A 17,997-nucleotide genomic window follows, 5' to 3' on the forward strand; every position below is an offset into this window, starting at 1 on the left:
CACGCCAGCGGCGTCAGGGGGGCTCTTCCGCCTCCTCAGGCGCGGATCCCCAGGGAGAGACTCCGGGCGCCCCCGCCGTCCGCTCGAGCTTTTCGCCCCGCCTGAGGCGCTCCTGCGCTGAAGCCGGCTCCCTTCGGCAGTCGATACCAGCCCCGTGAGGTGTGAGGCTGGAACGCGGCTCCTAAAACGCCCGAGTAGGGTCAGGAGCTCGAGACCGGCGGTCGATGAGGAGAGATTGCAAAGCCGCGGCAGCGTCAGGAGCTCAAGCAAACACGTCCAGTCACTTCCCCCTCCACAGGACGACTCTTCCACTCGCTGCCGGCCCCGAAATGGCGTCAATAACGCCGCCGATTCAAATTCTGCGGCGTCAGGGCGCGTGCGCCCAGGGGTGGACGCCCTGAGGGTGCATTCTGGGAGTTGTAGGTTTTCGCTGTGGGGAGGAATCCGCGTGAAACGTGGTTAGGGAGGAGTTACTGGAACTACGACTCCCGTCATTCAAGGCGCGTGATTCCGAGTTCCGGGTTAGAATTTAAATCCCCCATACATAGTTCTAGTGTAAAAAGAACTCAGCTAAAAAGAAAAAAGAAAAGGCTTTAAGAAACTGGGAGAGAGGAAAGCTAACCGGTAGGAAAAGCAGGCTCTAGACCTCTAAAATTTAGTTGTCCGGATACGGCTTCCACCAGGAAATAAGAAACAGCCCAAGACAGATTAATTCGGTAATACGATTGCCAAAAACAAAACCTGTCACATTAAAGGGATAGGAAATAAGATTATGAAACCTATTTAGGACTGCAAGAGAGAACAACAGTAATGGTACCAGGTTACAGGATCCTTGATTGAACTCGATGCTTTGCCTTTCCCAGGTAGTTGCTTGCATCTACTTAGTAATTCTGCAAAGCCAGTTTTACCTTGTAAATGAATAGGATTTGAACAACATACAGAACCAAATTGTTTTGCTTTGGATAAAAATTGAATGATATCAGAAATTCTTTTATCTCTGCTGAATATTGTTGTATACCTTGTGAACGGTAAAAAAATTAAAATGTCTAGGGAGTAAATGCTGGACCCATTTTGTAAGCAGAGAAAACATTTTTTCCTAACAGTTGTACTTTTAGATACCTAAAATAATCAAATACAGCATTAATAAAAAGGTGACTTATGAAAAAAACTATCACTAGTCCTTTGCCTGTGTGAGCTATCACCAGTCCAATACAAAACTAGTTATCTATGTGAATGCCATGTTATCAAATGATTATAGATATCAAATACTGGCTTCCGATGCTTATTTGTTCCTGTCATTTATTTTGCTAATATTTTGTTCTGTTTTGTCTATTCTTTACACCATTTTCAGACAGTAGGTCAATATATTTATTTATTCTTGTTTTATAGAACTGTTCAACATCATAAAGATCAGCAGTCCTGATCACAATGTTTGTGCCAACAACTAAGCTGTGCTAATTTTTAAGATATTACACTGTTTGGAAAATATCTTTTGAAAAAGATCAGCATTTGAAGAAATAGCAGCTTAACTAAAATTAAATTTTTATTAAATTTTAAACATTTTACGAAATCTATGATAAGGTGACGTTAACAGACTATACATATTTTATGTAAATGAGTAGGAAGGATAGGTTAACCCACGGAAAACAAGTAACAAAACATTTATATTCCTGGTAAATATTTTCTGAAATTAAATTTGACCTTAAATTTTAGAACTTATATCAGAAAGGGAGTATTATGAGTTGAATTGTCTCCTCAAATTTCATTTGTTGAATTCCTAACTCCAGGTATCTCAGAATGTGGCCATATTGGAAATAAGGTCATTTTAGATGTAATTAGTTAAGATGAGGTAATACTGGCAATCCAGAATAACTGGTATTCTTTTAAAAAGGGTAAATTTGGACACAGGCAGGCAGAACACCATGTGAATATGAAGGCAGACAGAAATCTAGGCGATGTGTCCGCAAGCCGAGGAAAGCCAAAGACTGCCAGCAAACCACCAGAGGCTAGGAGAGAGGCATAAACAGATTCTCCCTCAGAGTACACAAAAGGAACCAACCCTGCTGACACCTTGATCTCAGAGTTCTAGTCTCCAGAACTGTGAGACAATAAATTTCTGTTGTTTAAACCATCCAGTTAATGGTACTCTGTTTGTTACATTAGCCCTTGGAAACTGATGTGGTTATTTGAGATACCCTGGACTGCCTGGAAAATTAGGAAAGAGTTATATGTAAAGGAGGTAAGGGATATCTGGTAAACCTGACATTGTAGTCATAACAGCTGCCAATGCGATCACCACTGCACAGCATATCTGTGTAAGGCTCTCTGTTATGATTGAATAGTGACAGGGCTGGGGTAGCCTTCCCTTTTACTATGACTAAGAAACTGAGAGGAACAAAAGGAACATTTATTTACTTGTGTCTTTGCTCAGGCTTTCTGCTCCAACTTTTTGCCTGACTACTGACCTTTAAGACGCAACCCAGGCTACTTCCTATAGGAAGCCTTCCCCCAACATGTCTAGGATGAATTTGTTTTATAGATTCACAGAGAAAAAGACACCTATCTGCATATCTTCATCATTATCCTCACTACATTGTAATATAATTCCCTGTTTATGTATTTGTCTTTCCCACTTCTGTACTATTTAACTCCTTGCCTATAGTATAGTACCTTGCAAACTTCAACAAATGCCCATTGCATATTCTTTAAATATTTTTTAATCACCCTATCCTCCCAGTAGCCCACATTATTCTTGTCCCTTAAGATAGGTATCTACTAAAATATTACAACATCCCTTTTAGGGTAGAAGAAAGCTGTTGAAAGAAAAACAAAACAAAACACCTAACAAAATACTTCTTAGACCAAAATTGAAAATAAAAATAATACTTGAAGGCCTGTAAGTCTTAACATTGTTTAGAAGTGAATTTTTATTTTGTTGATCAAGAGTAAAAGAAAACTATATTTAATACATTAATAAGTTGATTCAGGTCACATGAATCTAAATAGTACAGCTAATGGCTCCAGTGACCTACACAGACCAGAATTGCTCTTGTTGTGACTAAAAGGCCTATAACAAGTTTTAAAGGCTTGACATACTTAGAATAGTTTTGCAACAATTGAGCAAGCATTTTCCGATTTGTACAATCTCAGAAGCCTCTGAAAAGAATGAAACTGTTATACCAAGATGCTGGTCTTTGCTTGGTCCTAGACTTTTCTAACACCTCCCAAAATATTCCCAAGAATCTCATTTAGATAAGTCATTCTTTAACGAAAGCCTGTAAAAGTAGACATAGCTGTATGACACAAAATTTCATCATCCTGAGCCTGAAGATCCTCTTCATACAATAATTTCCAAACTACTGTTCTGATGTCAAAGATAAATGCAAATATGGAAGGTGTGGAGAAGTGTTTGCTGACATTGCATGCTGAACTTGAGTAATGGTAGGCTCAGCATTAGGAACAGCAGTTCCAAATCAGGAGTCACTTCAAATCTATATTCAGAACAAGCATTGCCTAGAGGCAAAAAAATTGTTTAATCACTGTGTGAACGAGTGCAGCAGGGAGGACTAGACATTGTACTTCCTTCCACATAAGATTTTGCAGGCTGGCCAGAACCTCTTCTAAGCACCATTTTTGGAATACGTACTATTTTCCATTGTAGATATGATGCTGGCTAATTTTACTTTGATTTCATTATTTTGGATGTGGTCATTATTTTGAGTTGATTGGGTAGGTCATAAAGTAATCAAAACTACGCATCTGTCAGTGATTTCAAGAGGTCCCCTAGTCTAGTCCCCAGGCTCAAGGCATGATTACCACAATTACTATGAGTCCTCAAGCCAAATCAGCATACATCTGACTCTTCCTAAAGAGTTTCATGAACAACATCCAAAATACTGTTGTGAAAATGCAACCGCAAATTCTCTTATCCCTGGCTTTGTCCTATTCTCCATTAGAGGCTGATTTCTACTCACACAAGCATACCTTGGAGATATTGTGGATTTGTTCAAACAATGTAATAAAGCCAGTTGCAATCTTTTTGATGGTAGAGGGTCTTGCCTTCCATCTGTAAAAAACACAACACCTGTGGAGCACAATAAATCTAAGTGCAATAAAATGATATGCCTGGATAGTGTGCTGTAAAGAACAGTGCACTCCAGGAAATAAGCCATGATTCACTTATCCTGAGGGACTTTGAAAGAAACTATAAGATGATCTCTGGGCAGTCAAAGGAAGTTTTTATGGAGTCCTTATTTTAAAATTTGCATACTTCTCTCAAATATGTATCCTCAAGTACCCCCATCCTTACTCAGAAACGATTTACTCTTTATTTACAGAAAAGTCAACAGGTTTGGGATCTTATTTTCCAGCCCAAAACCAATTAGAACAATGAAGTAGAAGGATAGGAAAACGTAAATTGAAGATGCTATCCACTGACTACAAGCAACACAATCACTGGATATCTAAGGAAAAGACTGTAAAAAATAACTACAAAATTCCTTGAGCCACCAAAGTATCAGGACAGTTGGCCCAACTGCACCTGAGGCATTACTGCATTATTACAGCATCATATAATAATGGTAGGGTTGCCAGATTTAACAAATAAAAGTGTAAGACACCCAGTTAAATGTGAATTTCAGGTAAACAAGGAATAATTTGTTACTATAGTATGTCCCACGTGTTGCCTGTGTTTATCTGAAATCCAAATTTTACTAGGTGTCTTTTATCTGGCAACCCTAAATAAGACAGTGACCCTCAAGTCATCAATAAAGCACAACCTATGTTTAATATGCAATTTGAAACTGTGTAACAAATGCAATATCAGAAAATGTTCCACTGATAGTATTTAAGAAAATCAAAACTTGTAGTTGTCTGAAAAGTTAATTTGTGTGAAATACTTTGAGCTATGCGTGTTCTATGCACTGCAGAATGCCAGGCATAAAATAAACACTTAACAAACATTGGATGGATAGTGAAAAGCTTGACACACAATTCCCCAGTGGCGGGGCACCTCAAGCTGCTAAAAATTGTCCCTAGCCTCCTGGTCACTTAGTTTTAGAATCCTTCACACCTCCTACTGCAGGTGTCAGTTCTGTTGTCCTGCTCAGTTCCAAGCCTGACTCAGAGTGGGTGTCACTGCCCATGGTGACTTCCTGTTCTCACTTGTGCCATTTATCCTCGGCTTCTATGGTGCCACAGTCAACCTTCTCTGATAAGGGTTTTTGAGAGAATGAGATGGTGCCTACACTTCCCCAATATTTTGGGCTTTCTCTGCAAGCCCTTTATTATAAGGATCAGTCAGGTGTGTGGTGTGAAGGAAATAAAGAAACAAGCCCAATTCTTCCCCCAGGAGCAGCTTTTCCAACCCCACCCACTGATAACAAGCATCAACCTGAAACCAATTATTGGTCACTTACAGTCCTGGAGGCTGGTGTTCAGGCTAGGGCTTCACCAGGTGCCCAAGAAACTGCTAGGTTTCATCTGGAACTTGTATCGCACAGTTCTTCTGTGTGGTCTGATTAGTCCAAGAAATCATCCTTAGAGGAGACGGTCTGCACTCTTAACAGGGTTTGCCTCTGAGAAGTGGGACGTGGAATGCGGCTGTGGGAACAAGACGAACAGGACACGGTTCCCACCTTCAAAGAAGCTTACCTTCTACCTTATGTGATTGTCTAAAGATTCTTTTACAAAAATCCTATTTATCATAATTATTTCTAAAGTAAAATACAATTTTCTGGAAAAAATAAGTCCATCTCAATTACCCTCAATCTGAAAACTAAAAGCCAGTACATCTGAAAACAGTGCTTAGCACATAGTTAACCATTAGTAAGTGATGGATGGCTATTACTATTCTGCTAAGACAAACTCTAAAATATGACCAAGCTGAAGCAGCGAAAGAATTTCAAGAACACCTTCTTATTACACTGCCCAGAGGCCAGTCACAGCTGCTGGGGGTCAGTTTCTTAGCCAACCTCTATCCCCTGCTGTTAGGTTGGAACTCAGACAACATCTAGGTTCCAAATCAGAGTAGTTAGGTTACAGGCTGTCTCACTTTAATCCCACTTAGGTACATGAATTAGAGCCTAGGTTGGCAACATCTGGAGGGAACAAAAGTATTATTTATAAGGATCCCACCATGGGCCAGGTGCTTCCTCAGCTTATCCTAATAAAACTCCAAGGTAGGAGTGTTAATCTTATTTTATTGTTGAACCTGTGGCTCTGGCCTATGGCCACACAGCCTTAAATTGGTCAGGATTGGGACTATTACTCAAGTTTGTAAGATCCCAAAGGTGTGTTTTGCACTCAGCACTGTTGATTTGGGCAGCAAAGAAACCTGGAAAGAAACAGATGGATTAATTGAAATTTTACAATGCACTGTAATGGTAATAAGTAAGTGATCAATAAAAGAAAATTTAAGGACAGTGTCGTCATATATTTCAGAAGACACAAAAGAATGTATCCTACGACTGCTTCACTGTGTGCTGTTTCCCCATGGGACCTGATGTTTGAGTACCAAACCTTAAAGATGATTGATTATTGTGATATCATGTTTCTGATCTAAGACAATCGTGAGTTTCCAGGGAGTATTGTGGAATCACATGTGACCCACATGACTTATTTTCCTTTTCTAAAAAGGTCTTTCATGGTGTCTCCAAAACAGCTAGCTACAGATCACTAAAAATTATTCCTAAGTCATATTAACCACTTTTTAAAATTTCATTTGCTAATGAGCAGCTGAATCGAAGTTCAGGTTCCTTTTATTCCTTTGGTTACTTGCTACTCAAAATGTGGCCCGTGGACCAGAAGCCTTGGCATCTCTTGAGAACACACCTGGGAGGACACCTGGAGCAACAGAATAAAAATCTGCAGTGATACTAAGGTAACTAAGACATGGCCTGTGTGATAGAGAGAAAGTAGAATAAAGAAAGGAATCTAGGCAATCTAAAAATGCCCACCTGGATCAATGAGAATTCCTGTATCTAAATGTCCTTCTGTTCTGCAAAAGAGTGGAGTTCGGAATGGCTTACAATGAAGACAACACACTTGAATTTGTGTTTGATTTTCAAGAGATGGTAACCGAGGAAAATAGTAAGAAGAAAAAGGAAAGATGCATGCATTTCCTATACTGCTGAAGTGTTCCCTCTTTCCCCAGTAACTATCCCTCCACAGCGCTCCAACAGAGATGTAAGACAACTAAGCTTGAGAGAATCCACTCCCTTAGCAAACATTTATTGAGTGATTACGATAGGCCCATCTCTGTGCTAAGTGCTCCAGTTACAGGTAAAAAGTGCACAGTCTCTACTCTCATGAAGCTCACAGGTGCGTGTGAACAATTACTACCCAAGTCTGTACGAACAGAAGGCTGTTATTTGCAGTTTGAGAGGGCAGCACAAATTCTGCCCCAGTTTTCTTTCCTCTGTAAAGTTTGTAGCATTACTTTGATAGCCTCAGTGTTCCTCTCAAGAATTTCTTTAGCACCTGAAATGTAAGTGTATAAATAGGAGACGGTTTCTTTCTTCAAAAGTGGAAATAGTCTTGATAAAGAACTGAAGCATCATCTGCCATCCAACAATATTCCTCCTAAAATTATGCAACTCACCATTCCAGCACTATGCTCCATATCACTGCGACTCAAAGTGTGATCTGTGGGTTTGTTCCCAGCCACAACAAGGTAAGTACAAAAATGAACAATGATGGTTTAGAAACTTTTCTAGTAATTTGACATTGTCACAGCATGTCCGGGAATCACCACAGGACCAATTTCATTGAACAGGGTGCTATAAATTGAAAATGTTTGTGTCCCCCTACCCAAAGTCATATGTTGAAACCTAAATCCTCAGTGGGATGGGTTTGGAGGTGGGGCCTTTGGCAGGTGATTAGGTCATGAGGGTGAAGACCTTATGAATGGAATTATAGCCCTTATAAAAGAGACTTCAGAGAGCTCATTTGACCCCTCCACCACATAAGAACACAGAGAGAAGGTGCTATCTATGAACCAGAAGCAAGCCCTTTACCTTGATCTTGGATTTCCCAGCCTCTCGAGATGTGAGAAATAAATGTTTATTATTTTTAAACCACCCAGTTTCTGACATTTTGTTATAGCAGCCTGAAAAAATTAAAACACAGGGTATAGTTCAGGTGTTGAACTGGAATGGGTGAGTCACATGTGACACAAGTTTCATACTAGATGTCCGCATTAGAACCACATGTGATATTTTAAGATTGTCAACTGTAGCTCCAAAATGTATAAAATCCAGAATTCACCTTGTTCATTTGTTTATCAATGATAATTTAAATTTAGATATAACTTTAAAGGATCAATTCTGGAACTGGCTACTGATGGAGTCAAAAATGAATATTGACTATACATCGTGCTTTATTTTAGATCAAAGTGAAAAATGAATTTTCAAGGCTTGCAGAAATTGCTTTAAATTCTCTTTTCTCATCAACCTACCTTTGTAAGACTGGTTTCTCTACTATGAATGTTTTTAAAGCAAACCTAGAAACTGTTTAAATATACATGACCCCTCTTTGTAGTGCTGTTGGCTATGCAAACTTGATAAGATAAATTAAGCAAAAAGCAAGCTTACCACCTGAAACTAAGAACAAATTAATACTGAACGTAAACTTTAATTGAAAAATAAAATTTAAAAAGCAAGCTCACTTACCACATGAAAACTTTGAATATTAATATGCAAGCTTGCCACCTGAAACTAATACAAAATAATATTGAATGTATTCTGTAATTGAAAAAGGAAATTAAAAAAGCAAGCTCCCTTATACATGAAAACTTTAAATAAAATTAACACACAAAGTGTTTCTCTCCAGTATGCATATCAGCATTTAATATAGAGAATTGCTATTTCCTCCGTAACTTTTTGTTTCGTTGCAGATATGGAATGACAAAAAAGTATTCAAGTAAGACTATTAATTGCCTGTACTCAGGCTTTCAATGAACAATGTACACATTTTTGTAATTTTTTCTGTTTTTCCCCTCTGATTATCTTTATTGAAATATATATCTATTCTAATTTTTAAAGTGGGCTTGTATTTTATATTTTCTCCTTTTTGTTTATTTTTCCAGTAATTCATTTTTGTTCTATTTATGAAAGTATTGGTCCACATGGATTGGGGGGAAAAACTGGTCCTTCTTCTCAGTTTGAGAAAAATGCCTCTATAGTGACCTGCCTGTTAGTGATGACTACTGTCAAACCCAGCTGGCAAAAAAGAAAGAGCACTGTTAGCTAATACATATATCGTGTTAAATACCTGTCAGGCATGTACTGTGTGCTTTACATGTATTCACTCATTTGCTTTTATCTTATGGCGTAGGTGCCATTGTATCACCATATTACTGATGAGAAAACTGAGGCACAGAGGGATTGAGCCCCTTGCTCAAGGTCACACAGCTGTAAAGTGGCAGGGCCCCGTTCCAGAGCCCATGCTCTCATCTGCAGGGGGACAGAGACAGGCGTTGTAGTCATACTCTTTCACCAAATAACTATGGGCTTATGTGAGTCATTTAACCTGCGTGGGAAAAGAAGAGGAAGAATTAGAAAAGATAACAAAAGCTATACTGCAGAGTCCTTCCCTTGTGCCAGGAACTGAGCTAAGGGCTTTACATGTATGATCTCAGTGTATCCTCAGTGTGGGGTGATGCAGGAAATGGTTTCAGGTAATAGGGGAGATGATTAAGTGGTGCATGGGTCAGGCAGAAGTCAAATTGCATCACATAATTAGAAAACTATTTCTTCTCTAAGTCTCCAACTCATTCTGCTCACATCTGGTAGAGTCCTCTCGGTGCAGGTATTAAATGACTTCCTAACATCAACTTACTACCTTTTGTTACAAAAGCAGAGTAGGCTTTAGGCTTAACATTGGTTTGGAAACAAAGTCTTTTAAAAAATTTTCATTGCACCTTTAATTTAGGGCAAGTTGTTTTCTATTTATAATAAGGATGTAAAATTTCCTTAAAAATGTATTTAAGTTTAAAAAGTGAGCTATGGAAAATTATAAAGAGGATAATGGTATAGGTCTTACTTACATGGACTTGACAACAGATATGACTAATGAAGTCTGGAGAATACTTCATCTTTCAACAACCCAGCTAGGTAGGGACACTATTGTTTTCTATTTATAGGTAGGAGAGCTGAGGCTTAAAAAAATTCAGAAACCTTCCCAAGGTCACTCACTGTATGGGAAGGTGAGGAACTGGGATTCAAGCCTAGAAGTGTCTGCCTCCAAAATTAGTGTCCTTACCCGTTACATATACTTCCTACCTTCTATGACAACCATGCCTGTTCCCTTCCCAGGGTTAGCACTCTTTGTACTTCATGATCTAAAACAGCAGTTTTCAAGGTGTTGTCCTTCCTGGTGGTCCTCCAGAAAGGCCCTCCTCTAGGTATTTTCATCATAATACTAAGATGTTGTTTGTCTCTTTCACTCTTGTTCACTTACAAGTGTACAGAGAAATTTTCCAGAGGCTGTGTGACATGTGACATCACAACACATTGAGTGCAGAAGCAGATATGAGAATCCAGCTGCCTTCTGTGAAGCCAGACTATTAAAAGATTTACAAAAGTTAAGCAGTGCTATCCTTCTCATTAAATCTTTTTTTAGAAAATTATTTTAAGTAAAAAATATATCATTTATGTTAACATGTAATGGGTTTATTGTTATTTTTAAATGAATAAATAAACATTTTATGCATTTGTTCATCTGAATTTCCAGTACATTAAATATTAGTACATATAACCTATAGAAACAAGTTCTTTGGGATAGTCATGAGTATAAAGGGAGTCTCAATATGAAAAATATGTGGTGAGATGATATTTTTTTATATTAATGAAAACTTTTTTCTCCCAGTATTTCCACCCCTCCTATTTCTCCCCTTCTATTTAAGCAAGTAATCCCTGTGATTCATTGCTTCAGTGAAGGAATTGTTACCAAAGCAGAAATAGTGTTATGCTAGGTGCTTTGAAGCAGTAATATCAAAATACAGCAAGTGGCCATGGAGAGAAGAAAAAAAAAAGCAGTGTTGAGAGAGGGCAGCTTCCCCAGGACTAGAAGAATATTTCTCAGCACTTGAGGGTGTGGGGAAGAACAAAGACAGAAGAGGGATTAGCAGAACAGAAAGGACAGGACTGGGCTGAAGGGGCCAGGAAAAGTAGGCACTGCTCAACCACAGTGGAGAGTCTTTCATTGTCCAGGAGCCACGTGAGAGCTGGGGACTGACATTGCCTAAATCCAGTATCTCTGAGAACCAGCTCTTCCTCTCCATCCCTGTGACCATCTGCAGGAGTGACACCATCTGCTTCATCCAAGCTGGACAAATGCACTCTCAAAATATCTTTGGCCCATCAGAAGCCCAAGGGAGGGTGGTTGGGGTCCCCGTGTGAAGTGGGAATGTTAATATCTAACTCTAAGGGCTGTAAATTAACTAATATATACAAAGCTCTTTGAATTGCAACTCTTTGTAAGTGTTGGCTCTCATTATTATAAAGGAGGCAGACTTCAGGGGACATGTCAAAAGCCTGTGACAGAGGGGCTAGCCTAGGGTAGAGAGGTGAGGGCACCTTTGGTGACTGTGACCTATCTTCAGGGCATAGCCTGTATAGCCCTCAGTGCTCATTTGTTCAGCAAAAGGTCCCAACACATTGGAAACAAACAGCACTGCTTCTCCTCATGTGGCCAAAAAGGCTGCCAGCTGCTGGGATATGTGTGCCTCTTATTCTGAGAAAGACAAGCATCTTAAGGTGGAAGTCTGAGGGGTTCTGGAGCCATGATCTTGGAGACCACAGTTCTGCTCTAGAGACCAATGCCACCTTAGTTCTACGGGACCAGAAGGCACAGTAGAGTCAGACAGCGAAAACTAGAGTCTGTCTCCACCACTTTCTAGCTGAGTGTTCTTAAGCAACTTACTAAATTTAAGTCATAGTTTCCTCTTTTATAAAATTAAAAAATAATATATGTACTTCATCAGTTAAATAATATAGCATATAAAACACTTAGCAAGTACATAGTAAGTGCTCAATAAACGGAACCATTGCTATGATAAGCTGTGTGGTTCTGATATAGGGCACACAGGGAGCTGAATGGCAGCAGGGGTCTGAGTGTCTAACTGGGAGGGGAATGCTGGAAGAATAAACCAAAAGACATGACAGTGAAGGCACCATTGTGTGATTTTTGCTTCAGCTTCTCTTTGAGCTTGGGAATCAGGTTTCTTCAGGCTCCTTTGGACTTCTTAGGAACCGTGAAAGGGAAAAATTAAGGTCAAAATATTCTTTCAAAATCATTCTCCTCTCCCTCAATAATCCCATGGTGAAGAATTGGTGATACTACTTATTTTCACAGAAATCCATTCAAACTAGCTTAAGGAGACAGCCTTCTCACCTGCTGTAGCCCAGGAAGTTCTCAAGGCCACAGGCCCCGATCTCTGCTTCCAAGGTACGCCCACTTCTGTCTTCCCTCTGCAGATCTACTTTCTCTTCTTTATGGTGCACATGGCCAAAAGTGGCTGACCCAGCTTGGCTTTGCATCATCTTCTGGTTTAAATACAGCAGCCTAGAGGTCCCCTGTTCTCAAATCCAAATTTTTAGGAGAAAAAGTTTATTGGATAGCTAGCTCCTGTCACACACCGGACCTGCTACTGTCAAACAAAAGTGTGTATATATGGGATGGGAGAGGGAGGAACTAGAAGTGAGTGGTATAGACGCACAGGTTAAACAATTCACAGAAGAAAACCACATGGCTAAGGAACATCTGAAAAGATATCTTCACTAATATTCAAAGAAATGCAGATTAGCACAAGTATGTGAGGTGTTCATTTTTTCTTTTCAGACCATCATATTGGCAATAATGAAAAATAAAGGTAATTGCAGGAAACTTGTTAAGGGTATGAGGTGCTATGACTTTTCTGGTGTGCTATTGGATATTTTGTTGTAGTATTTTAAATGTGCATAAGCTTTAACTCAGTAATTTTAGTTGTAGGAATTATCCTAAAGAAATAATTAGAACATGCACAGGCACATATATATATGTATATAGATGTTTATTGAAATATTTTTAATATTTAAGAAAAACTTAGACCATTATAAATACCTATCAGTGGAGGGTAGAGATTATCTACAAAGTAATACCAAGAGGCCATTATAAAGGATGAGATAGATTTATATGTAAGATGTACAGAAGCTTTTTAAAGTAAAAAAATCAAGCAAACCACAGAAAAAAGTAAATAATATGATCCATTTTTGTTAAACACATACAGTATATAACATACTGTACATACTATATTTGGCATACGTATCCATATACATCTGTACATATTTGCCTGCATATGTGTGTATATATAATATATAACAACTTATATACGTACATATCTGTCCATAAGGATAGATATAAAACTAATGATTGTGGCCATCTCTGGGAATAAATAGAAGTATGAAAAGTTTTCACCCCCTGCTTTATCCATTTCTATATTATTGAACTTTAAAAAACAAGCATGAATTATTTTTTTAATTGGATAAAAAAAACCAATAAGTTATTCCATTTGGGGGGGAAAAAGAGTCCATGTATTACGTATGAAAGAGAAACATTAGATATTTTAAAATTAAAGGACAACAAAGACCCATTTTCTCATTTTCCCAGTGGCAAACAGGCGTAGTAGGTGGCAACAGAGGCTGTCCTCCCCAGGGCCTAGGATTATTGAGCAAGAGCTTTCTAGGGTGGAAAGGAATTCCACAGAGCACATTAGGGCTATCTTATTGGAAGAATTTGGCTTAACCACAACCCGCAGGGCCTTCTCCTGATGCTATAGAGAAATAATGAACTTTTAAGTTGAGTTGAACCCTTCAGCTCAAATCTAGAGGTAATATATTTATATATTTATAAAGAGGAGGCAGGTAATGATGAAGTTAAGGCGTGCTGCCAAATGAAGGGTTCAGTATAGGAAAAACTAAAGGCCATGCTGGGAAAATTGAAGATGGCCTAGGCCTTCTATTCCCAAGACACTTTTACCTGCTGTCAATCATGGGTTTGTGTGGACACTTGGGGCTCTTTTAAAGGAACTTGAATAGGCTCAGAAATGGAAATTCTTGTTGGGATTATTATTATTTTAAAAATGTTTCCCTTTGGATCCTTTCTTCCTTTCTCTCCATTTTTATTTTATTTTTTTAATCCTCACCTGAGGATATGTTTAGAAAGAGGAAGGGAGAGACAGAAAGAGAGAGAAACATCAATGTGAGAGAGAAACATCAATGGTCTCCCATTTGCGCCCTGGGATCAAACCCTAAACATAGGTATGTGCCCTGACCGGGAATCGAACCCACAACCTTTTGTGTACAGGACAACGTTGGACAAGGCTGGATCCTTCCTTTCTTGATAGGAATAAACTAAGTATTAAAAGAGCCAATTGTAATTTCTTTCAATACCACAGTGGATTTCAATGGGGGAAAAATTAATTTTGCTGTATAGGCAACTTTACAAGAACGCTTCAGTTTCACGTATTGCAGGATAGCTATATTAATTTGGCATAGATAGGAAACAATTGCAATGAACACAGTCTTCTGTCTTTATTTGCAGGAAGTAGTTCACCAATAGCACATTTTAGAACATTGTTCACCAGCAACATTAGAAATGACTGAATTTTACCATATTACTTTTTTAAGCCTCTAACACCTTGACAGGCAAACTCTTTTAGAACAAGGTCTGTTTCTCCTCTTCTTTTGGAATTCCACTCTAAGCAAGAAACATTTGCTGAATGCCTACCTAGGGACTTCAACATTGCTGGCTCATATAATGGCCTTCCAAAGTGTTTACAGTAATGGTAATGTTGGGGATAACACACCACTGAACTTACTGCAAAGACAGCTTTTTGAATGATTGTTCATATACACCTGCCAAATCGTGGATATTAGAGTTGGTCATTCCTTACATGATGAGATTCTAAAGGTGAAAATAATAATCATAGACAGCAAGAACTGGAAGGTCATCTTGTTCAGGTCCCTCAGGCCACATGTAAGGAAATAAGTCGCTGAGAGATTAGGAGTGTTGTCTAGTTTCACGACTAAGAAGTGGCAGAGATTTCTTTTTTACTCCAAATATGATGCTCTTTTTATTCCAACTCTGCATGCCTCTCTCAGACAAGTCTGCTTCAGAAATGCCAAACATTCCCTTCTCCCTACCCACATTCCACCTTGAAGGCTCTGCCCCACTCATGACCCTGGGAGGGACAGCACTGCATACCACCTGACTGTGCCCCACCAATCTCCGCTATTGACCCAGGGATAGACATCTGACCCAAGCGGGGCCATGTGGATACTCTCCCAAGAATTTGGAATAGGGACAAAGAGGCTGAGTCACTTAGCTATGCAGAGTCAAGTTGCAAGGTCATGCCCAGCTGGCCTGCCACAGCAGGCTGAAGCCTCATGCTAGCTAGTGAGGGGGTAGCTGAGAAACCATGAGTCAGCAGAAAGAGCAGGTTTGCAAACAGAGGAGCAGAAGGATGGGGCAGATGCCCAGAGACAAATAGAGAAACCATGTACCTCAAAAGGCAGAGGAGAAAGAGAGAGAAAAATATGCATAATCACTTTCTTGGTCCCATAATGCCAACCTTATCTCCTGTACTGGCTTATCATAACCTCATAATACTCTGCCTTTCAATCAACCCTTTTTATCTGAGCTAAGTGGAATTCTGTTCTTTGCATCTACATTCTCCCTGTCTAATCTAAGACATTCCACAATTCATAGTGAATATATTTTGGGTGGAAAGGCTGCTCTTTTTTTTATTTTTTAAATGAAGATTATGAAAATTGAAGTTTTATCTCAAAACCCACATTCAGATTAGTGGTTTTCTGCATTCTCCTCACTAACTCTCCAGACCTTGGAGACCAAGGTTTCCAGGTGACTGGTTTTCAGAACTTCAGATGGGAGCTAGCCTCACTTTGGATCTTCTCCAAAGTATGCTAGAGATATTCTGTCCAGAAATAGAGATCTTATTGAGCTATGTAGCTGCCACCTTGGGAATATATGTCAACACTTCCTAGAGTCTTTCCATTTAAAGATTCCAAGGGTTGAGCCTGTGTTCTCATAAAGCCTCTGTTCCTGTAGATGTACTTGTGGAATCAACATTGACTCAGCTGGGAGGCAGCCATATCCATTAAAAGTTCAGGTATTATTTCCGTGCTAATCTCTTTTGAATAATGGAAAGGCCTTTTGAAAAAATCTACTTATTCTTTTAAAATTCTTAGGACTAAGCAAGTATAAAATAATAGAGAAATGACTGCATAAATTAGGATTCATCAGATATTTTAAAAGATACTACCAAGATTAAATAACATGGAAAAATATTTATGATTCAATAAATAAGGAAAAAAGCAAACTACAAAGCTATAAGTGTCCACTATGTGAAAATGGGTTCACATAAGAACATTTTTCTTAATAATCCTCCACAAGGTAATTGAGGTAGCCACAATCTATCCATAGATCTTGATTGGTGGGATAAAATCTATTGGGCATTTCTGCTTTAGATGATTTTGGCCAGGAAAAGTTGCTGACTTGGTTCAGGTCCTGAACTTTTTCTTAGATAGGCCTGAATCTGGGCCCTGTGCTGATTGACTTCCATGCCTGTCTGTAGCACTCACAACTTCCGTGCCCTCCTGAGAATGGAGAGTTCTCAGTCTCTCTGTCTGCAATTACTTAGTCTTGTACAGAGACTTTTTTGCTTTGCACCACACAGATTTCAACAACTGTATTAAGATTGTGTTCATTAGTGTTTTCCTATCTACTATTTCTCAAATCTGTGGCAAGGTGGAGGTGTGACTTCCCATCAGTGTGCTAACTACTTCTGCAAAGTTTCTGGGAACACCCTCTAAAGCTGAGGTGAGAAGGGGAGGCATTGTATATTTGCCTGCATTTGGTGGGGGAGAAAAGAACAATTTATAGACCGAATACCACCTGAAAGTCCTTGTTTCATTACAGAAGTGTTCTTCTGTGGCTGTTTTCTGAACCAGTCACAACAAGTCTGCCTGACAAGCAGGAGTTAAACACTGGCCTCTTGCTGCTTAATAAGGGTTTGGTTGCATAGCGATCTCATGTAGACTTTTGTTATCTTTGTGGCCACACAGCATCTCTTGAAAGCTTTTCCCATATCGAGGAAACATATACATTATGAATCTTGCCTTCTCAAGCTAAAACTAGAACTCCTTATTCCAGCCTTCTCTGCAACCAGGGTGTAAGCATGTGATCTTGTTTCTGCGATCAGACGCAGCTGTGCAAGACTGCCGTGCAGAGGAGGAAACCATAAGAAAGCAGGTGTCAGGCAGAATCAGTTTTCTGGTGAGGGCTGTGGAGCTTGGCAAAGGCATCAAGGCCGAAATGGTAGCAGCCCTGGGGTGTCGGTGTCCCCTGTGGAGGTGGTTGGTGCAGCCACAGTGCCTGTGCCTGTGAGTCCCTGTTGCACTGCCCAACAATGTAATTGGGATATAACTTCTTGCAAAGTAGCTTTAGGGCATGATTCTCAGGCCCTTCCAGAAGTCTATGTGCTAAATAACATCCTTTATTTATTCTTTTTATTTTTAAGCTGGCAAGAGTGGATTCTGTCGCCTGCAACTAAAAATCTTGAATAAGGTACAGACTTTTATGACTTAATATTAGGTTGAAGGGCTTAGAAGTGATGTGTTTTTCTTACTAATCATGCTCCACCAGCTGGGAGACAAATAGGTTTACATTAATGGCAAAGACTAAATTTTACTGGCTCTTCCTCCCACTTGCATAGTGTAGATTTTCTGGCCTCACCCAAAGCGACTTCCAGAACCCCCAAGTTGTGGCCTACATGCTCACAGGTCTCTCATGTCCTTCTCGCTGCCTCCTGTGTTTCCAGTCGTGACTTAGGAATCCATTTGCTGGTGCAGGCTCAATACCGATTTCAATACCAAGCTCACCGAGACTGATACCCATGTCAAATGTGTGCTGCTTCTAATGCTTTCACTCTGTGTCATC

This window comes from Miniopterus natalensis, chromosome 5 (genome assembly GCF_054644295.1).
Source record: "Miniopterus natalensis isolate mMinNat1 chromosome 5, mMinNat1.hap1, whole genome shotgun sequence".
Classification (NCBI taxonomy): Eukaryota; Metazoa; Chordata; class Mammalia; order Chiroptera; family Miniopteridae; genus Miniopterus; species Miniopterus natalensis.